This window comes from Petromyzon marinus, chromosome 40, assembly GCF_048934315.1.
Source record: "Petromyzon marinus isolate PM22_M1 ecotype Great Lakes invasive population chromosome 40, UKy_Petmar_22M1.pri1.0, whole genome shotgun sequence".
NCBI lineage: Eukaryota > Metazoa > Chordata > Hyperoartia > Petromyzontiformes > Petromyzontidae > Petromyzon > Petromyzon marinus.
The window spans coordinates 4272600-4295620 of record NC_133706.1 but is presented as its reverse complement, the minus strand read 5'-3'; the positions used below and the strand labels follow the sequence as shown (position 1 = coordinate 4295620).

General features: G+C 48.4%; 2 non-coding genes across 2 annotated transcripts; both read left to right on the top strand.

Moving 5' to 3' along the window:
• Positions 1 to 11256: 11256 nt before the first annotated feature.
• On the top strand, positions 11257 to 11329 carry TRNAV-CAC (transfer RNA valine (anticodon CAC)). Its single transcript has one exon. It is a non-coding gene; the product is annotated as a tRNA-Val (tRNA).
• Positions 11330 to 12111: 782 nt separating this feature from the next.
• Positions 12112 to 12184, top strand: TRNAV-CAC (transfer RNA valine (anticodon CAC)). Its single transcript has one exon. It is a non-coding gene; the product is annotated as a tRNA-Val (tRNA).
• The last annotated feature ends 10837 nt before the right edge of the window (positions 12185 to 23021 follow it).

The following is a 23021-nucleotide window of genomic DNA, read 5'->3' as shown; positions in this document are numbered from 1 at the left end:
CTGGCGCCGCACAAGCGTCCGTCATCAGGTGGGAAAGCTGTTTTTTTGTGCTTTTTGTGCAGTGCTTTTCCGCCTGATGACGGACGCTTGTGTTGCGCCCGAAACGTCGTGATTTTAATTTATGTTATACCTACGTGCCTTTACCGAAAGAACCAAAGAGTAATACTTCCGATATCTGTGTGCAGCGGATGAGTGTTGCCACCTGATCTGGTTTTTCCAGTATCGTCCTCTCTCTCTTTTTTTTTATAGAGCTGTACTGGGAAATATGAAACGTCTTCTTACAATCAGTAAATGTCCCCGCTATTGTAAGTTGATTGATAATGATAATAATAGTACACAAAACAAGGCGATGCGTTTACAAGCAATTCTCCCCTGTGCCGGCAATTGTGAGATGTTGTACCTCAGCGGTGGCAACCCTTAAGCGGGCAGCACACGACGTTGTGTTCAGCTTGTTGTCCTTACCTCGCACCTCCGATTAGCACGGCTGGATACGTACGGTGCGAAAGAAGTTCAGCATACGTACACACACAGGGGACGGTGGTCGTGAATAACGACCGAATGGCAGCGAAATGTGGGACAAGAACAGACTGTTGGGGCAAGTGTTGGTAGCGAGTAGCACCTGTGAAGGTGGGCACGGCCGTGATTGGGGTGGGTGGCCAACTCCACGCCCGGACGCATTTGTTTCCCCAATGGTGATGTTTATACACCACACCAGGTACTCGTTTATTGCTGAGTCGACTTAGAGGAAGCCCAGGACCGGTTCAGCTAATCGTTACTCATGGCGTTGGCCGTGAGAGGGAATCTAAACTCGGGTCGCCGGGTTCATAGCGCAGCGCGCTAACCGCTACACCACCGCTCCCCACGTATCGAGGCCGTGCGACGCGTAGATGGAGCCATGGATTGTGCTCACGTGGAGTAGTGGCTAGATTTGTAACACCGGAGGTGGAAACCCTCGCGAATAGCACCAAGCTTTGGCACGTTCCGTGACCCTCCCGCCTGTGCGCAGCACGAGAACGGCCGCCGCTGTTGATGCACTTTAGAAAGCGGTGGTTTTAATTTCGATTTAAAGCTTTTGCGACTGCAATGATTCATCTTCTTTGGTTCTTTCGGTAAAGTCACGTAGAATGAGGCCGAAACGTCGTGAGAATATTATTGTTATTTTATTTTATCAATTTATTATTTTATTCTCATTCTACGTGACTTTACCGAAAGAACCCAAGAAGAAAAAAGCGGTGGTTATTTGATGACCGCCCGACCATCGGGGGCCGTTCCTTGAGTTCGGCAGGTGGTGCTTGAGGATCTCGGCTGGGTTCTGTCAAAGCTGCTGCTTGCTGCTACTGCTGCTTGCTACTGCTGCTGCTGCTACTGCTGCTGCTTGCTGCTGCTACTGCTGCTACTGCTGCTGCTTGCTGCTGCTTGCTGCTGCTACTGCTGCTGCTACTGCTGCTTGCTGCTGCTACTGCTGCTGCTATTGCTGCTACTGCTGCTGCTACTGCTGCTACTGCTGCTGCTACTGCTGCTATTGCTACTGCTGCTACTGCTACTACTACTGCTGCTTGCTGCTGCTGCTACTGCTGCTGCTACTGCTGCTATTGCTACTGCTGCTACTGCTGCTGCTACTGCTGCTTGCTGCTGCTGCTTGCTGCTGCTTGCTGCTGCTGCTACTGCTGCTGCTTGCTACTGCTGCTTGCTGCTACTGCTGCTACTGCTGCTGCTACTGCTGCTTGCTGCTGCTGCTTGCTGCTACTGCTGCTGCTTGCTGCTGCTGCTTGCTGCTGCTGCTACTGCTGCTGCTGCTACTGCTGCTGCTTGCTGCTTTGCTGCTGCTGCTGCTACTGCTGCTACTGCTGCTGCTGCTACTGCTGCTGCTACTGCTGCTACTGCTACTGCTGCTACTGCTGCTGCTACTGCTGCTTGCTGCTACTGCTTGCTGCTACTACTGCTGCTACTGCTGCTACTGCTGCAGCTGCTACTGCTGCTGCTACTGCTGCTTGCTGCTACTGCTACTGCTTGCTGCTACTGCTACTACTGCTGCTGCTGCTACTGTTGCTTTCTGCCCTCGCCGTACCCTTTAGACGCATTAGACATCGGCACGGCACGACGTACGGCGCTTGCAATTTTCCAGGAATACGTGGACAAAAAAAAACCGATCACATGACGCATTTGTGAATGAAACCGAAGAGTACACGAACAACAACAACAACATCAAAAACAAGGCGCGAGAAGCCACGATTTGGAGAACGAGCTCTCCGGCTGTGCGTCCGGCTTCGGCTGATTTTGGACGTCGCTCACGATGGCCCTGGAGACAAACGGGTCGTTACATAATGTCTGAGCTTCCTCAGATTTCGCGTTGCTCCGTTTTTTGTGTGTGTGTGTTTGAGGCGCAATGGAAGAGTGAATGCGGTTGCTTGGCAACGCAAATGTGGTCATCTTATCAGCTCATTGTGGAGTCTGTTTTCAATGGCAGCAGGACACTGCAAGTGCCCACAGTGTGTATTTAATAATCCTTTATGGTCCTTCCTGGAGCTTGGCCATTCACAGCTGTCCAATCTTACGGCTGGAATAAAGGGACCGACCCTGTTCCACACGAACAAATATCCTCTCCGGGATCACCGTATACCGGTTGTTGTGGCAAGTGCTTGGGAGCGGGCTCCTAGTGAGAGCGGTACGGCGCACGAGGGGGTCATTTGGTCAGCACCACACCCAGCCACCTTTGTATCCCCAGTGGCAGTGTTTAGACAAATTCACCAGGTACGCATTTATGGCTGAGTCGGCATAGGGGAAGCCCATGACCGGTTCAGATATTCGTCATAGATGTTGGCCGTGAGTGACAATCAAACTCTGGTCGCCAGCACAGTTCGCTAACTACTACGCCACCGCTCCCCACTACGCGTTTAATACACATGGACATACGCACTTAAATACTCGTTCGACAAAGATGAAAAACAAAGATTCCCCTTATAGCTTTTAACAAAGTTTTGGGGCAAATGCAATTAGGGGAGCACCTATGAAGGCTGGCACGGCACGCGAGTAAGGTGGGTGGGCACCACCACGCCCGGCCGCCTTTGCCTCCCTAGTGGCGATGTATACAGACACCACACCAGGTACTCATTTGAGGCTGAGTCGACCTAAGGGAGACCCAGCGCGCTAACCGCTGCACTAATGCACACACATACGCACGACAAAGACAAACGCATGCAAGTGCAGCGATCCCATTTGGAAACTCAATGCCTTCGTGGAGCTACAGGTTTTTTTTTTGGTGAAATTTTTGTTTTTGTTTATCAAGCGTGAAATACAACACACCGCGATAAACATTTCAGAGGGCGAAAAACAATGAAATCCCCCCGGAAATGTCGAGGTTGGATTTCAAATGAATATAACAGCCAAGACTCGGCGAGTTTACTGGAATACGGTGGAACTGGAGGAACCATAGAAAGCGCGAGTATAGAGTGGGGTTTCTCCCACCAAGAAAATGGTGAATTAGCATCATGCATATTTGATGGTGCACGTTGATTAATAGAGTGCCGTGCGTAATAGCGCGTGCTGCCTCCACACTGCACGCTGTGATTAACAGGTACCATGCGGAGATCGCTCAAACCTCAGAGGCCCCCGCTAAAGTCTCATGCCGCGTTCCCGCAGTACACTTTGTGGCGAGCTGGCCTTTTCCATCAGTCGGGCAAGTGGGCCTAGCCCCAGTATCGCAGCGGGGCTGGTATGAGCCTCGGTGCAATGAATGCAATGGGTGCCACTCTGTTAGGTGCTCGCCTCCCAACCTTCCACCCCCTTTTACTTCGAAGCCTGGCGCCTGGGCGCCTCTGGCCTTACGGGCCCTGATGCAGTCGTGATGTTAAGAGGGCTAACGTGCAGGAGCCACGCGTTGTGAAATAGTAGATCAACCTCAGAAAAAAAATACGGGTGGAATATTATGCATTGAATAAAACACGATTTTAGCTTGCGATAGCGTTGGAATACGATGGCTTCCCCCCTCAGGCTGCTGAGGAAAGGGAGTGGCAGGGATAAACGTTGGGGCCACATCGAGAACGGTCGTGCATGGCTTGGGCCCGCTTTCTAATGCAAGCTATAGAAACGCAGCATACAGCTGAGGCTTGTGTAAATAATGGCTGTCTTCGGGGGCAGGCATAGGCACAAGAGGCCATTGGTCAATTATTAATTAGAGCCTGCGCACACGTAAAAATGATTGCGTCTCTCAAATGAAATGCATAAAATATTGAACCTAAAATGGCTCACTTGCACGAATGCTGGCTCGAGGCTCCGGGTAAATAAGGCTACACAACTCAACCTCGGGGTGTTCCGTCTCAGATGATGACGCTTGAAAGTGGATTATTTGATGACATTGAAAATGATTTCCTGCTCAAATGAGCATTGAGGCGGTGCACACCCTCAGTTTACAGGCCTCGACCACTGGTGGAAATTCCTCATGCTGATGCCAGGGGTGAGTATTCATTGGACAACCACTGTTGACTTCCCACAGGGTGACATTCATTTTGCCGACCAAGGATGAATGATGCGAGTTAAAATCCCAACCAGGATTTGAAGTCACAACAACCTTTAAATTACGAGCCGCTCGCTCTACTCACTGAGCAACGTGACTAGAATGGGCAGGCATCGTGAGATGATGTAGTTGTCGATGAGTTGGATTCCAAGCCCCGGCTTGCATCAGCAGCGAGCGATATTTGAACCGGTCCTGGGCAGCCCTGTTTACCGCATTGACCATCGTAGTAAAGTATCGATATACAACCCTCATGACCGAAAGGCATGGGGAGGCCATCATCCAGCAGTGGAACGACAAAAGGCCTGGTACAGACAATGCACCAGAAAAAAATACTGTACTCAAATTTTCCGCACGTCGAACAGTCACATAAGCTGTAACAACACGACGTCCCACGTGCCGCTATATTGTTGCCGACAGATTCCACCTTTGATTTGAAGCTTTCGTGACTGCAGGAATCCATACTCTTTGGTTCTTTCGGTGAAGTCACGTAGCTAGAAATAAAACAAATCACGACGTTTCGATCGCAACACAAGCGGTCGTCACTACGTGACTTTACCGAAAGAACCAGAGTATAGATTCCACCTCTTGAAATCGACGCAACTACAATCACCCACGATCGGTGAATCGCTTTAATGACTAACATTTACCGTTAATCTAAGCATACCCTTAGCAATATGCTCTATATGCTGACCCTAAGCCTAACCCCTAGCCGACTAGCTGTAAGTCATCTATTTTCTAGACCGTGACGCTATTTTGAGGAGCGCTGATATTTCTGGGCATGGCTCGCTGAGCCAAGATGGGCCCACGGGGTCAGCGACTCGGCCGCCGCTCGTTCCATCTCCTCCGTAAACACCCAGCACCATCACCACTGGCAGTGTCACCATTTTACAAGTTGGGGGGGGGGGGGCGTGGGAACAAGGATGAGAAGACGCCGCTGACGTCAAGCAGGTGAGGGTCGGCGTCTGGAGGAGCTGTAGCTGGCGGATTGTACGTAAGGCGGCTTCGTTTAATAGGCAAGGCTGCCTCGGATTTAGTTTCCTTTTCTTTTTAACTCACCACCTCAGCTGCAGTATCTCGAATAAGCGAAGCTGTTTTTAATTCCTTTAAGACAAAATCTATGTATTCCGATTGTACCGTTGGTGTCACGGCACGAGACGGAGAATCGATGTCTCCCAGAGTGCGAAGGTGATTTTTTGTTCGCGTAAAAAGAACCGGGGCTTATGCAACGCCGATGCGACAAAGCGATGAGCGTCGATGCCAAGTTTGCGATCCAGCAAAAAAGAAAGCGTTCGCATGGAACACGGATAACGAATCAACGTCCCCTGGTATCGCAGAAGTGCTTCTCCGCACCCAGGAATTGACACCCGTGGACATCTCTCCATCACCCGGCCTGGAACGACGCGTCGGTGGTTCTCTGGCGGACGGGCGTTCTCACTCTCTCACGCACGCACGAACGGCGGCGGATCCAGACTCCACTTACAGTGAGCAGATCGATCTGCCACATGTGTTTGAGATGGCCCATTCCAGCTGCCTGGACAGACCGAATAACGGTTGTTGTATTGCGCCAACGAGGCCTCCGCTGCAGGAGAACAGCCTTTGTTGCACACTCCCTGTACTAAAGAGCCAAGGAAATAATATTCGAAGTGCATCGGCTGCATGTGTATTGCTGTTGTGAGTGGGCTAGCGTGCGTGCATGTGCGCACCGTGCTGATGCAATGTATTTCTGCAGCAGCCCGGCTTCGGTGAGCACTCCTAGCCTTCCTCCTCTCGCTCCTCTCCTCTCTCCCTGCACCGATATGGATACCGGGGCGTGCCAATCACGCACGACAGTGTGGGCTCCTTGACGATCAGTCACGGATGGTTTTGGGGGTGGGTGTCCCATTTAACAGCGGTGAGACAGCGTTCCACCGCTCCTTGCCACCCCTGTTCACTTCCACAGCACACACTTACAGGCACTCTTGCAGGCCTCTACCAGCGCGACGTCGTCCTCAGCCACAATCTCTATCCGCTGCTGCATGAAGCAGGCGTCCGCAAGCCACCCCATTCCATCACGGTCACCAAATACAATGATCCATCTCTCGCCTACACACGAGCTGATCTCAATGCCCCATCTGTGCAGTAAACTTTGCCTTGGGTGTGAGCCTTGCTTTTGGCTGCCACTCCGTCATTAGTCTCGACCACCGGTTATCATCTACTCGAGCGATGTGTCCTGCCCAAGCCCAATAACTTTAACGAATGACGCAACACATGTCCGCAGAGTTGCTCTCGTACATTCATTGACATTGGCTTCAACAAAGTACATCGTATAATGCATCATCTAGCCCATAACTGGCAGTGGTCCCTGCCATCAGAACCTATATTTCCCATGACTCAGTCAGGACCACCAATGGAAATGGGCACCACACAGCGATTATTGCAGCATGGGAACAACCTGGGTGCATGGGCCCCAGGAGTAATTATACTGGAGTGTCTGAATTCAGAAGATATTTTACTGGCCACAGCTACAAGCGTGTCATAGTGTGATTAAAAATGCTGAAGGGAGTTATCGCTGTCATTTAAAAACTAGCATATGAACTATAGCTTGCAGTGTAATCACCCAATGGGACGTCACTCCGCTCACAAAACTCCGCTGCCCGCGGAGTCTTTTACCCCCTACACTCAATCATCCTGGCAACCACGCAGTGAGCCGGTCCCACAATCCCCCCTCCCCCCAAGCTCTGCGATCCACTACACGTGAAGGTGTTCTCGGCCAATTCATGAGAGTTTAAGAGTGGGTGAAAAACGGCGCACGCCAGGTAAACCCACACGTGCGAGGGGGCAACACTCTATCCCGTACACATGGGAGTTCACTCAGTTTTATGTATGAGCCTGTTGCTGCTACGCAAATTCGTTTAGAACTCCCTGCCGCAACCCACGCCTTCTTTCCTCCAAACGTTCGCTCGCCTTCGCCTGTCCCAACGTAGTTTGGCCTCGGTTGCTTGGGGTTCCCGAAGGTTGTTCAGTCGGGGGTCTTCGCCGATTTTTGAACTCGTTGGGGTCGACGTGGATGAAAAATAATAATTATAGTAATTTCATGAGCGCGTGTGAAAGATTAAGCCTTGTGTGTAAACATTGAACAAGAACAAAATAACAATTCAACGACAAATAAACGTGAAATGTTCAGTTGAATTTAAAAAAAATGTATTCGCCAGTTTCTAGCTACTGTTTGCTCTGTGTTGTTGTTATACACTGTTAATGTTGTGTGCTGTGTATGCGTCTGTTTGTCTATACTGTGCCGTTTTTGTCGTATACGTTGTTTTTATTCGTCATGCATGTTAATGTGTTGTACATTGCGTGTACTCTGCGTGTGCGTGGACGTGTTGAATTCGCTGTGTATGTTGGACGCTGTGTATAAGTTGTGTGTGGTGCAGGGGCGGAGCCACAGGGGGGGCTGGGGGGGGGCAAAGCCTCCCCCCTGAAATTTTGGGAAAGTTGGTAATCGGGATAACCGGATATCCGGCTGCTGTAAAATACTGCAGGCTGCCACCTTGTACTGCCTTGCAGGCTGCCACCTTGTGTGCTGCCCTGCAGGCTGCTACCTTGCGTGCTGCCCTGCTGGCTGCCACCTTGTGCTGCCCTGCAGGCTGCCACCTTGTGCTGCCCTGCTGGCTGCCACCTTGTGCTGCCCTGCAGGCTGCCACCTTGTGCTGCCCTGCAGGCTGCCACCTTGTGCTGCTCTGCAGGCTGCCCCCTTGTGCTGCCCTGCAGGCTGCCGCCTTGTGCTGCTCTTCAGGCTGCCACCTTGTGCTGCCCTGCAGGCTGCCACCTCGTGCTGCCCTGCAGGCTGCCACCTTGTGCTGCCCTGCAGGCTGCCCCTTGTGCTGCTCTGCAGGCTGCCCCCTTGTGCTGCCCTGCAGGCTGCCACCTCGTGCTGCCCTGCAGGCTGCCACCTTGTGCTGCCCTGCAGGCTGCTTGAGCGGCAGCCTTGCTTATCAAACTTATCAAACTTATTAGCCACATCAGCGGCTCCGACCTATTAATAAACTCCGCGTTCAAATCCAATACAATTAGTTTTATACATTTGTGGCGCCCATTGGAAAACATACACTGGATGTCTCAGAATATTGAAGTTAGCCCCCCCCCCCAAAGTCAAAATCCTGGCTCCGCTACTGGTGTGGTGTAAATCAGTCTGACGTGTTATGTAAGCCGTGTGCAATAACGTTTTACACACACGTAATTATCCGAGAGACGCGAGGCAGTGGCACTGCGTGAGCGATAGCGTCCTCTAGTGGCAACTACCACACAGCCACCAGCACAAAGATACCCCTCCATCTACAGCCTGAATAGACTTGTTGGGGAGAAAGTTCCTGTTTGGGAGTAGAACCTACGAAGGCCGGCACGGCACACGAGGGGGTGGATGGCCGACACCACATGCGGCACCACGCCCGGCCGCCTTTGTCTCCCCGGTGGCGATGTTCACACACCGCACCAGATCCTCATTCGAGGCTAAGTCGATCTAAGGAGGCCCAGAAAGGGTTCAGATATAATCGTCGCTGGTGTTGGCCGTGACGCTGGAATCGAACTCGGGACGCCGAGTTCGTAGCGCGCCACCACAACCACCACCGGCCACCACCATCCCATGTGCCCGCGTGGGCCAGGAGAACATTGCCACCAGGGTTAACAATAATACACATTATTATTCATTACGCCGGGCCCGTCCCGGGCCGGTGACCTGGGAAGTAAAATCCGCGCCCGGCACACCACATCAAGTATCACGTCTCGCCAGAGCTGTGGCCGCAACCTTGCAGACGAGCCGGCGACCCGGGCATGTTCCCAGGAATGCATTCACAGAGACCACTGCCGAAGTACCAATCCACTGCTTGACGAGTGCCTCTCCACGCCCTGTGGGGGTCGTGGGAGTTGTTTGACCATACTTCACCACTTTGGTCAGCGCGAGCTGCTGAAGGCGGAGGACCGATTCAGACATCGCTCGCCGCTGCTGGTTGCCGTGGTGTGGGAGTCGAACTGTATTTAGGACTCAATCCACATACATAACTCGCCGTGTGTTCCCGTGGAGCCATACGGACTAAATAAAATATAAGATCTCAATTTCCTATTCATACCAACAGTGTAAATAAAACACATTTAGTTTAACATCAAACTAAATTGGCTTTCCAGATCAATATGTTCAAAGCAGCGTTTAAGTAGTCAGCAAGCAGGCTCTGGACCGGTTTCAACCTTTTGGGTCTCATCAGCAAAGTCAGGCTTGCCACAAGCGACGCTCGTCCTCGTGCATTCGACGGCAGAACATTGCTCACCCGCAGCGTTCACACTCGACTGAGTTATCGACACGCACCTGAACATCGCGATGCATGCCATCCGGTGGGGGCACGCTGAAAGTTGACCCCAGTGCTCACCCCAACATCGCTGCGCCGCAAATCCGTCCGGGAGTAACCAACAAAACCAAGGCCGTAGCCATGGAGTCAACATTTGGGGGGGACCAAATCTTCCAGGGTGTCTGGGGGTCCCCCAACCCAGAAAAATTATCTACATTTTGAAAAGTAATTTCCTGCCTAAAATATTAAAAAAGTCACTAACACATGGGATGGACTTTTTATTTATTTTTTTACAATAATGTCTAATAGTGTATTGTATTACATTGCTCTGTTTTTTACTTTTTTACCATTTCTTGTTTCATTGTAATGGCAGAGATTAGGGATTAATAAAGTACAACAATAATCATATAAACAGAAATCTATGCATTGATTTATATGAAGACAAGTCCAGATATTGTGGCCAAGGTTTAGCAAATTGTTGTTTTTATTTACATAGCTTAGCAATTCTTTTTATAGCAATATATTGGGGGGGGGACATTTTGAGCATATTTGAATATTGGGGGGGGGGGGGGGGGGAGGTGTGTGTGTGTCCCCAATATATATTATTACGGCCTTGAACAAAACACATTCTCGTCAACCCGCGCCGTCCTCCCGATGAGGCATAGCGAGGACGTAAACCCAGCGCCGTCTGTTCGCCCAAATTCACGGCATCCCTCCTGGATCACAGCAGCAGCAGCGGCGGCATCTCGCCACGCCACAAATACAAAGGAGGGCGCGAGCTGGAGGCGAGTCTGGACAAGTCAACATCTCGCACGAGGGACCCTGTAACGTCGAACCTCCCGGATTGAACCCTCCACGCTTGACAGTGGTCGACCACCAACCCAATCACGGACGATGGTGGCCACCCGATGCACAAAACGACGGCGGCGTTCAAAGATCGGGTAGCCTGCGAAGTTGCGGCCACGAATGCCAAAACCATCGACCGGCGTCGTGAAACACTCCGCCGCCGCTTGCTTCACTTCTTTAAAGGGGCGGGGGGGGGGGGAGAATGGACGAGACCCACTCTGCTTCTGAACAGACAATTGAGTGGGATAACAACATCGAAAATGACACCTTTAATCTGCTGCTTTTAATCCATACGAATAAGAAGACTGGTAAGAGAGCTTCATAAAAAACCATGGGACCCCCCCCCCCCCGCTCAATACGCAAAGCAACGCCCGTCAAACACAAACGCATCACGCGTTGCCACGGATCATTATGTGGTAAACGTCAAATATAATCAGCGCTCCATTCTGTCTCTCCATGTACTGCGAATAAACATGTTGCGGAGTCCGTTGACCTGTTGACCTTCACAATGTTATCCAGAATTGAAACCGGTGGCTTTGTCGATGACAAGAGGGCAGTTCGAGATGCCCCCTCTCATGGCAAGTTTCCGTAGTGTAGTGGTTATCACGTTCGCCTCACACGCGAAAGGTCCCCGGTTCGAAACCGGGCGGAAACATTTTATATATTTTTTTTAATTTGAAATTAAGGCTTAAACAACAAAAACTCGAGAAGAAATGCTAACTTTGTTTTGAACCGCACGATAATCACATCTCCACGTGGTGTGATGTTAAATTTTAACAAAGCTCGCTGCTCATTCATAACTAACGAATTTTCGTTAACTTCAGGAACAAAAAAACGCGTTGTGTAATTTATCGACACAAGCACAAGTTCTGTCGTGCCTGTGATGTGTTTGATGCACAGTAATATCAGTCTTTTATTCCGTACATGCTTATTATACACTGAACGGTAAAAAAAAACATGTTTATGATCACAAATTATGGAGAGGTATATCCCTTAGTCGCTACCGTCAAACTTTGAGGATCACCGCACTGCTTCAGCGATTCTCAAAATGTTTAGAACGATGCTCCCACCCCCCCCACCACTGGTCCACGAGCATTCAACCCAGCAGTGAATAGATCGTGGCTGGTGATGATGATGTGCGCACATTGGGAGATGGAGTTCGCGCTACGAATGAATGTAAGAGACGGGCGATAGCCACCCCGTTTTTATACTAAAGCAATGCCGTCACACAAACTCATCGCACGCGTTGCCACGCGGAAAAAAATATATAATAATGTGAAAGTGGAATACAATCAGAGCTCCATTCTGTATCTCTATTTATAAATGAACGTTCAGCAGTCCATCGATCCGTTGACTTTCAAATATCATCCAAGATTGATGCCCATCATGGCTTTGTCGATGACAAGAGGGCACCTCGAGATGGCCCTCTCACGGCAAGTTTCCGTAGTGTAGTGGTTATCACGTTCGCCTCACACGCGAAAGGTCCCCGGTTCGAAACCGGGCGGAAACACGAATTTTTTTTGTCCAGTTGTTAAATCTTAAATATAAAGACGTAAACACAAAAGTCAATAACACATGGCAATATTTTGAACCGTACGCAATCACGTCCACACGTGATGTTAAATTATTACAAAGCTCCCTGCTCGTTCATCATAACGAATTTTCCTTCACAAGCTGATCTTCAGCAAAAAAAAATATGCGCAATGTATCGACACTGACCCTTCCTAAGCACAGTTCTTTAGTAACTGTAATGTGTTTCATGTACAGTATATCAGTGTTTGTTCCGTACATGATGATACACTGAACGTTATATAAACCACAGCTGGGAGGCTTTTGGAACACGCCTGAATCTTGGTGCCTAGGACGTAGCCTGCCACGAGAGGTCGCTATAGTGAAGCATTGCGGTCAGAGACACAGCAGTGATGCAATTGTGAGATGGCTGAAGACAGAAGCTTGTGTTGCCTCCGAAACGTCGTGATTTAATTGTTTTACTTTATTTTATCTACGTGACTTTACCGAATAAAACCAAAGAGTATGAATCCTTGCAGTCACGAAAGCTTCAAATCTAGAATAGTTGATGTTGATGTACAGGAAGTGTTCTTCATTGCAAGGCCCGCGGGCTACTGGCGGCTCCTGGTGGCCTTTCGTGGCCTTTAGTGGGGCCCCCTGACGTCCTGTCAAACCCAATGGTTTCAAACGTGTGGCGGAGCTCACACTGATGGTGTCTTCTTCTGGGTTCTTTCGGTAGAGGCACGTAGAATGGAGATAAAATAATAAAATAATAACATAATTAAAATTCTCACGACGTTTCGGCCACAACACAAGTAGCCTACTTACCGAAAGAACCCAAAAGATGAATCCCTGCAGTCACGAAAGCTTTAAATTGACGATGTCTTATTGGCAAAAGTGCCCCCCTCCTGAAAGTTAGTGAAGAACACTGATGTAGAGCAACAATTATAAGCTTACACTGAGGTGGTTGTGCCAGATGATTTCATGAGGAGTAGCTCAGCGTATCGCTGCCTCATCCTTTGTATTTGTGCATCGGGAATTGGGTGGCCGAAAAATTCCATGGTTCTATTCTGGGCGAGCTTTTCATTTGCCATTTGTCTGTCATGAAGTGTACGCATCTGCCGCCGTGGTTTGTGAGCGGATGCGATTGAAGGTTGCGGCCCGTGATCTTCACAGGCGATCAAAGTCTCCCGTGTTCGTATACTCACAAGGAGGTGTTTCGTGACTTATTGTGAATGCTGTGTGTTCAAATCTCTCTCAAAATGTACATATTCACCAGCCAGAAGTGGCGCCACCTCTTTCTCATTGCAATGGAATCATAATGACGTATTTTAAAATGTACTATGAAGAAGGGACATTGCCCAAAATGTCACCTATTATATATTATTTTGTTGTCTGTTATGACCACGGTGTTATTGGTGAACGTGTTGAGTGTTTTGTTAGTAGCTGTGCTTCGTGCATCACTGTCGATGCAGCAGCATCATCTTATAAGAACGTGTTGAATTGTTTCGTCATTGCTTGTTCTGCGCCCTTGGAAAAGGCTTGTCATTTTATGGCGTGATAGAAAAAAAAATCTTTATTATTATTATTAACCATATAAACCAAATAAATGTCCCAGGTAAGGCCCACTGAACTATATGGTTATTTTTCAGAAGCGATGTGGTCAGAAATGATCGCTCAATGAAGTGGCTTATGACGTGGAAATGTATAGAAGCCAAATACTCTAAACACACGTTTCTAAATACTTGACGCTAACTCCATCTACCAATGTGCTCACTTCATCATCAGCTGCCATTATCTATCTACTGCTGGGTTATATGCTAGGGACCAGTGGTATTGATGGGGGGGGGGGGGCACCATTCTAAAAACGATGAGAGCTACTGAATCAGTGCGATGTGTGATCCTCATAATTGAGGGGTGATGTCTAAGACAAATCCTCGCCATCATTTGTGATCATCAGCATCTCTTTCACAAATTTTAATGTTGTTCCACCCACTTATCTGCCTCCGACCTCTTCCCCTTTCCCTTCAACTGAACCTTGTCCCCTGCGCATTCATCATCACAATTACACCAGGGGACCCACTTGTGATAGGACCTCGCGTGGGAGGGAAAATTCCATGATTTTGCGCTGTATGTTAGGGACACTCAACAGATGTGGGCAATCATTCGAATAATCGTGAAGTGGCTTATTACCCGACTTGAGTGCAGTGCACCACCAAATGAGCACTCTAATAATTCAAATATAAAGAATTTGTCCACCTTTCTTGATAAGGGAGAAATGCTCATAAAATACGATGGCGTCGGACGTTGTATCCAGCCTGGAATGGTGAGTTCAGGTTCATGTTTGTCCAACCATGGCCTTTTTCCATAAAAATGCTATATTTTCTCACACTATAGGTAATTGCCTTCAAAATTACACCCTATATGTACGATTAGCATGATTATGAAAATCTGACCGAGGTTGCCTGTTTCGTGGCACTGCTCATATGCACCTTCCTGATCAGATTACCCAGCACTTCCTCTCTCAGCAACCCTTCTCTCATATTTCTATAGCACCAGCTGTTTCCTTTCTACTGTAACCCCACACCCCAATCATATTTAATCTATTCATTTCGTTTTCTCACGTCCACCCGGGTTTCACTTGTGCATACCACACCAACTCCACACCACAGCCCTCTGTATCTCCCTCCCCACTTCGCTCGTTTAAATAAAGAAAATTAGTCAATTCACACCGGCGACCTCTTGCAAAGCAACGTGACGCTGCACATGGGGCATTCTAGTAAGGCGTCGAATTACACAACACAATCGACTTACATCACCAAAAACATTGTGTCACTCTCAACAGAGACATTGACTCTGAGCCACGAGGAACCAAAGATAAGCAGTAAGGGCAGGCGGCATGCTTGCCGAGCTGGTAGAAAATTTCCCCCCAAGCCCTGCGGCCTTCTATATTACTGTATTAAGGTGTTATCGGCCAATGTGTTACTGCTTATACACGTGGGGGTAAAGTGGAGCACTGGGGAAAAACCCACGTGTGCGTGGGGAAACACTCTATCCCATACGCATGAAACTGATGTTGTCTGCACTTTGCTGCTACCCTGGTGAGCCAGGATATGACACCTCCTGGGCGCCCACAGGAAGCGAGTTTTGCATCATTTGTGAGATCCACCAACCCTCGCTGCCTCCACAGTTGCAGGTTACAGGCCTGTGCCACCATCTTCTGGCTGCCCAGTGGGTATACCGCGCGTGTTCACTCCACGTCATCGTAGCGTCGGGGGGCGCTGATGATGATTGTGAGCCAAGTCGTGGCAGGGGCTTGATCACACAACCTTGAGAACGGCGAACCTGTTGCTTTACAAGCCAAGCTAAATCCTGGCCCTTAATGACACGCCATGTGCTTATACGTATAATTTCAGTAAATCGGTGCCGCTCGTTTGAATAATTTCGACCCACGCTACGTCGCGCGCGGGCGCAGTGAGGCCGTTATTGTTTTGCGTAAAGTGCCCGTGATAAGCTACAATTATGGAAGCTAACCGCCGCAGCCGGCACGAGACCAGGCCGCGTTCACCCAATCCGAACCTCCAAAACAAATTGCCTTCATTTTCAGCAATCGCTCACGTAACTTCTTACTCCTCGGGGGAGAGGCTGGGGGGGTGGGGGGGAGAATAGACTTCGTATCTTTGCGATCTTTTTTGGTTTTTAGCCGGACAGAATCCTCGCGAGCGTCTCGCAGAGAGGAAATGACCGAAATATCTTCCCAAAAAATGGCCGGAGACAAACCGCCACTGTTGGCTTTGTGTGCACGCAAAATGCATTAAAGCAAATTAGTCCATTAAGAGAGCGGAATTACAAGAGCATTTTATTTTATGGTTGATCCTTTTAACCTTCTAAGCGGAAATTATGAATATTTGTCTCTACTGTGTGCACACTCACACGCGTATATTTTTGGGGAATGTGGCTGCCTTGCCTTGAACAGCGTCCGCCTTAAAACAGCCACATTCTGAATGTGCATTGCATAGTAAAAATAATCATGTTTAATATTCTTTAGTCCATATAATTAAAACGAGCTCCCAAATAGATCCTTTAGCCCGTATAATTTAAACAAACTCACAAATAAACCCACCGATTGATGAACAGTGAGGGGAAAAAAAGTATTTGATCCCCTGCTGATTTTGTACGTTTGCCCACTGACAAAGAAATGATCAGACTATAATTTTAATGATAGGTTTATTTGAACAGTGAGAGACAGAATAACAACAAAAAAATACAGAAAAACGCATGTCAAAAATGTTATGAATTGATTTGCATTTTAATGAGGGAAATAAGTATTTGACCCCTCTGCAAAACATGACTTAGTACTTGGTGGCAAAACCCTTGTTGGCAATAAAGAGGTCAGACGTTTCTTGTAGTTGGCCACCAGGTTTGCACACATCTCAGGAGGGATTTTGTCCCACTCCTCTTTGCAGATCTTCTCCAAGTCATTAAGGCTTCGAGGCTGACGTTTGGCAACTCGAACCTTCAGCTCCCTCCATAGATTTTCTATGGGATTAAGGTCTGGAGACTGGCGAGGCCACTCCAGGATCTTAATGTGCTTCTTCTTGAGCCACTCCATGTCTTTTGGGTCATTGTCATGCTGGAATACCTATCCACGACCCCTTTTCAATGCCTTGGCTGAGGGAAGGAGGTTCTCACCCAAGATTTGACGGTACATGGCCCCGTCCATCATCCCTTTGATGCGGTGAAGTTGTCCTGTCCCCTTAGCAGAAAAAAACACCCCCAAAGCATAATGTTTCTACCTCCATGTTTGACGGTGGGGATGGTGTTCTTGGGGTCATAGGCAGCATTCCTCCTCCTTCAAACACAGCGAGTTGAGTTGATGCCAAAGAGCTCCATTTTGGTCTCATCTGACCACAACACTTTCACCCAGTTCTCCTCTGAATCATTCAGATGTTCATTTGGCAAATTTCAGACGGACATGTATATATGCTTTCTTGAGCAGGGGGACCTTGTGGGCGCTGCAGGATTTCAGTCCTTCACGGCGTAGTGTGTTATCAATTGTTTTCTTGGTGACTATGGTCCCAGCTGCCTTGAGATAATTGACAAGATCCTCCCGTGTAGTTCTGGGCTGATTCCTCACCGTTCTCATGATCATTGCAACTCCACGAGGTGAGATCTTGCATGGAGCCCCAGGCCGAGGGAGATTGACAGTTCTTTTGTATTTCTGCCATTTGCGAATAATCGCACCAACTGTTGTCACCTTCTCATCAAGCTGCTTGGCAATGGTCTTGTAGCCCATTCCAGCCTTGTGTAGGTCTACAATCTTGTCCCTGACATCCTTGAAAAGCTCTTTGGTCTTGGCCATTCATAACATTTTTGACATGCGTTTTTCTGGATTTTGTTGTTGTTATTCTGTCTCTCACTGTTCAAATAAACCTATCATTAAAATTATAGACTGATCATTTCTTTGTCAGTGGGCAAACGTACAAAATCAGCAGGGGATCAAATACTTGTTTTCCCTCGCTGTAAATATCAGGCTGAAATGAATGTGGCTCTGCTGACTGATCAGCAGCCAGTTTATGTGCGAAAGAAGTTCAACATACATATCACATCATCCCTGATCATCATCGTCGTCATAAACATTGTCTTCATAATTATTGTTGTCATCATCATTGTCATCATCATAATTGTCACCATCATTAATTTTATCTGCAGGTTTTCATGACCGATATTATGATTGATCATTATTATAATTAGTTTGTTGAGGTACAATGACAATTTCCCCTCAGCCACCCGATAAAGCCAATCAAATCTAATTGTCAAATCATGGGCAAATATGCCAATTCATTAGTTGTTTAAGCAAAAACGGAGGAATGTTGAAAAGCAGGCAAGATCTTGACAGCTTTATGCGACATCATCAGGCGTTAACAGCAGCCCAGCTCTCCTCGTGTGTCATTGAAGTGATAGTTCTGGCATAATGTGATCTAGAGTTCTGAATTGTAACGTCGTCGTGACAACACAACAGGAACATCACTGGGCGAAAACAATAACAAGGCACAGTGATGGCGAGGCTTCCACAGTTGCAGCAAGGTCACTCTGTGGGTTTCCTTTTGAGAATATTGAAATGTTCAGAAGCACCGAATGACATTAGAACCAGCCAGGGCCCCTCTAGGCCGGTGACCATATGAGTTGGTCAGCTGGCGCCACAGTGGCGAGATGTTAACTACCTCGCCTCGAATACAGAAGGTCGTGGTCTCAATCCCGACCCTGACTCCTTTATATTTGGAGTTTGCATGTTCTCACCGTGGCCACGTGGATTTTTCTCCGGGTCCTCCAGTTGTTTTCCTCCAAATTTAGAATCAACGTACGTTTAGAGTTATTTGTCTGCTGAACATTTCCACGTGGTAAGTCAACTATATAGCTCAGTGGATCTTACCTGGTAAAATAAATAAAAAAATACAGTTCATGGACTTTCGTAGTCCACGCTGTGCAAAAAGGTCGTCGCAGTTAAACGCACGGGGGTGTGCTTTGCGATTGTTCGCTCCTGCCTCCCCTGGCAGAACAGCCAGCAGAGGCGGTGGTGGCCACACACGTGGCTGCCTGTAACTGAGCGCTGTGGCAGTAGTGAGGCTTGACGGATCGCCGCACAGATGCTGTGAGACTCCCTTCCTGTGGGCATCGAGGTGCCATGCCTTGGCTCGCCAGGAGACTGGTGCGGCCAATACGCGACTCTATCTGCTCCGTCTGTATGGGATAGAGTGCTGCTCCCTCGCACTTGCGGGGTTTTTTTTCCGGGTGCTCTGGTTTCCTCCCGCATGTAAACACTTCCTTGAATGACTGAAAAGGTCTTAACATTTAAAAAGCAAGACCCTTCTGAAAAAAAGGACTTTCCCGCACAAATAATTTAATAATATGGATAAATAGAGCTCCCTCTTGAGGGCTTCTCTGGAGGGTATTTTGCCTACTCTTTCACACGAAACCACACAACCCTGCAGGCGCAAAGACAAAGAACCCCGTCAAAGCCTTAATATAGATTTGGAGCAAGTGCTGTTAGCGAGCACAGTACCTTTGAAGGCTGGCATGGCACACGAGGGGCTGGGTGACCAGCACCACACCCAGCCGCCGCATCTCCCCGGTGGCGATGTTTACGCACCCGCACCGGGATACTGATTTGAGGCTGAGTCGAGCCAGGTGAGGCTCAGGGACCGGTTCAAATATTCATCGCTGGTGTCGGTGGCCACGATGCGGGCATCGAACTGGGCTCTCTGCCGGGACCGTGGCGCTGCGGCGGCCACCCGCCCGGCTAAGCCGCCTTCACGCACCGACGGCCGCACAAGCCATGTGTAAAATGAAGTCGGCGGCGCAAGAGGGGGAGGAGGGGGCTCTTGCCGTGCGACGCCCCGTGTCACCTCCCATGGGATTTGCGCGCATCTAACAAGATACGGGGCCGGGAGACTCAGACCGGAGAAAGGGGAGAGACGTGTCCAGGCACATGGCCGCTAACCCGGTCTGGGGCAGAGCCCGGCCGGGGTGCACGGCGATGAATGATTTTGGGAATTTGGGCGTCCGCGCCTTTCGTACGGCGCACGGCGATTTCGTGATAGGCGCCGGAAAATCTACAGACGGGGTGCGGTGTGCGGGGGAGAGATTCCCTCTCGATAATTTTGACACGTAGTATTTTGCGGGCCGCTCGTTACTCAAAAGTTTGGAACGTCTGCGGCTCCAGGCACCATTGATCATAAGTCGAATCACACGCTACTGGCGGGCATCTTCAGAAAGTTGAAGATATTCAGTAGTCGAAGATGCCCGCAGTAGTGCGTGGCAAAAGCTCTCGAGATAAGAAATTTTCAACACGCGGCCTAACCCTGAAAATTGCGCTTCTCTCTGACTGTTCTCATCATCGTTGTCGGCCATGATCAATCCACCGTTGCAGGAGGCGTCCCCTCCACACCGTCGCCACCTCTCACGACCCTGCGACACAGAAAATCCACCGGTCACCCGCCTACACACGAGCCGATTCCATCGCTCCACGTCCGCCATGTGTGAACTCTCCAATAACAAAAAGGGAGAATACTCTGCAAAAAAAAAAGTGCTTATCATTCGCTAAACATCGGAGGGGAAAACAGAGGCTCTCTCCTCCCGAAACCCATGCCACAATAATTGGAACATTTGCAGCCTCGGCAATGCACGGACAAAAACGACTGCGAATCACGAGTGCGGTGGAGCCACGGGTGCCGAGTGCCTGCGTGACTGCCATGACAGAAATCTCGTTTTACTTCGCGTCTGAATTAATCCTTTTAAAAAAAAAAACCCCACTCACTCACTCACTCAGGAGCGACTGTTTTGAATATTAACCGCGCTCGCCGCCATCGCAAAGAATCCGTGCGGAGGAGACACGAATCGAACCCGGATCGTCAGGGGCCGGTGGCATAGCCGATCGAATGTGCAGGCGGTGCAGCTGCACACCATGAAGAGGGGGGGAAGATAGAAATGGGCAGGGGGGGGGTAGTGCCCGAGCCAAGCGTTCTTCGCCACACGGGAAACGCACACGAGCTGAGAAAGGAGACAATAAAGGAGACAATTTCAAATCAGCGTCGAGATCGTTTTTGTGTTTTATCAGCATAACGGTTTTCTATTATCCACGCGGGTGGGGTGGTTTTGTTGAGAGCGTACAGGACATTTCTCTTAAGTCTACCCCCTAATAATAAATAATAAATAGCTGTAAAAAGATAGACGCTGGGACAATAAGGTGACAAGACAAGGAGGTTACAAGACAATAAGGTGACACGACAATAAAGTGACAAGACAATAAGGTGACAGGACAATAAGGTGACAAGACAATGAGGTGACAAGACAATGAGGTGACAAGACAATGAGGTGACAAGACAATGAGGTGATAAGACAATGAGGTGACAAGACAATAAGGTGACAAAACAATGAGGTGACAAGACAACGAGGTGACAAGACAATGAGGTGACAAGACAATAAGGTGACAACACAATGAGGTGACAAGACAATGAGGTGACAAGACCATAAGGTGACAAGACAATGAGGTGACAAAACAATGAGGTGATAAAACAATGAGGTGACAAGACAATGAGGTGATAAGACAATGAGGTGACAAGACAATAAGGTGACAATACAATAAGGTGACAAGACAATGAGGTGACAAGACAATAAAGTGACAAGACAATAAAGTGACAGGACAATGAGGTGACAAGACAATAAGGTGATAAGACAATGAGGTGACAAGACAATAAGGTGACAAGACAATGAGGTGACAAGACAATGAGGTGACAAGACAATGAGGTGACAACACAATGAGGTGACAACACAATGAGGTGACAACACAATGAGGTGACAAGACAATAAGGTGACACGACAATAAAGTGACAAGACAATGAGGTGACAAGACAATGAGGTGACAAGACAATGAGGTGACACGACAATAAAGTGATAAGACAATGAGGTGACAAGACCATAAGGTGACAAGACAATGAGGTGACAACACAATGAGGTGATAAGACAATGAGGTGACAAGACAATAAGGTGACAAGACAATGAGGTGACAACACAATGAGGTGACAAGACAATGAGGTGACAAGACCATAGGGTGACAAGACAATGAGGTGACAACACAATGAGGTGATAAGACAATGAGGTGACAAGACAATAAGGTGACAAGACAATGAGGTGACAAGACAATGAGGTGACAAGACAATGATGTGATAAGACAATGAGGTGACAAGACAATAAGGTGACAAGACAATAAGGTGACAAGACAATAAAGTGACAAGACAATAAGGTGACAAGACAATGAGGTGACAAGACAATAAAGTGACAAGACAATAAGGTGACAAGACAATGAGGTGACAAGACAATAAGGTGAAAAGACAATAAGGTGACAGGACAATAATGTGATAAGACAATGAGGTGACAAGACAATGAGGTGACAAGACAATGAGGTGACAACACAATGAGGTGACAAGACAATGAGGTGACAAGACAATGAGGTGACAAGACCATGAGGTGACAAGACAATAAGGTGACAAGACAATAAAGTGACAAGACAATAAGGTGACAACACAATGAGGTGACAAGACAATGAGGTGACAAGACAAGACAGTGACAAGACAATGAGGTGACAAGACAATGAGGTGACAAGACAATGAGGTGATAAGACAATGAGGTGACAAGACAATGAGGTGACAAGACAATGAGGTGACAAGACAATGAGGTGACAAGACAATGAGGTGACAAGACAATAAGGTGACAAGACAATGAGGTGACAAGACAATGAGGTGACAAGACAATGAGGTGACAAGACAATGAGGTGACAAGACAATGAGGTGACAAGACAATGAGGTGACAAGACAATAAGGTGACAAGACAATGAGGTGACAAGACAATGAGGTGATAAGACAATGAGGTGACAAGACAATAAGGTGACACGACAATGAGGTGACAAGACAATGAGGTGACAAGACAATGAGGTGACAAGACAATGAGGTGACAAGCCAATAAGGTGACAAGACAATAAGGTGACAAGACAATGAGGTGACAAGACAATAAAGTGACAAGACAATGAGGTGACAAGATAATGAGGTGACAAGACAATGAGGTGACAAGACAATGAGGTGACAAGACAATGAGGTGACACCAAATGGCAGACAGAACAAAGCACGGATCAAAGAAACAAACAGAAATTCGGGACATCGTCCATAATATAGCGTTTTGAGGGAATATTATGGATGAATATTGGTCGTGAAAGCCTACGTGCTGAACTGTCGAGACATCGTGAAGATCGTTAAGATCAGTGGGCTCGGGCCGGACGAATCAAC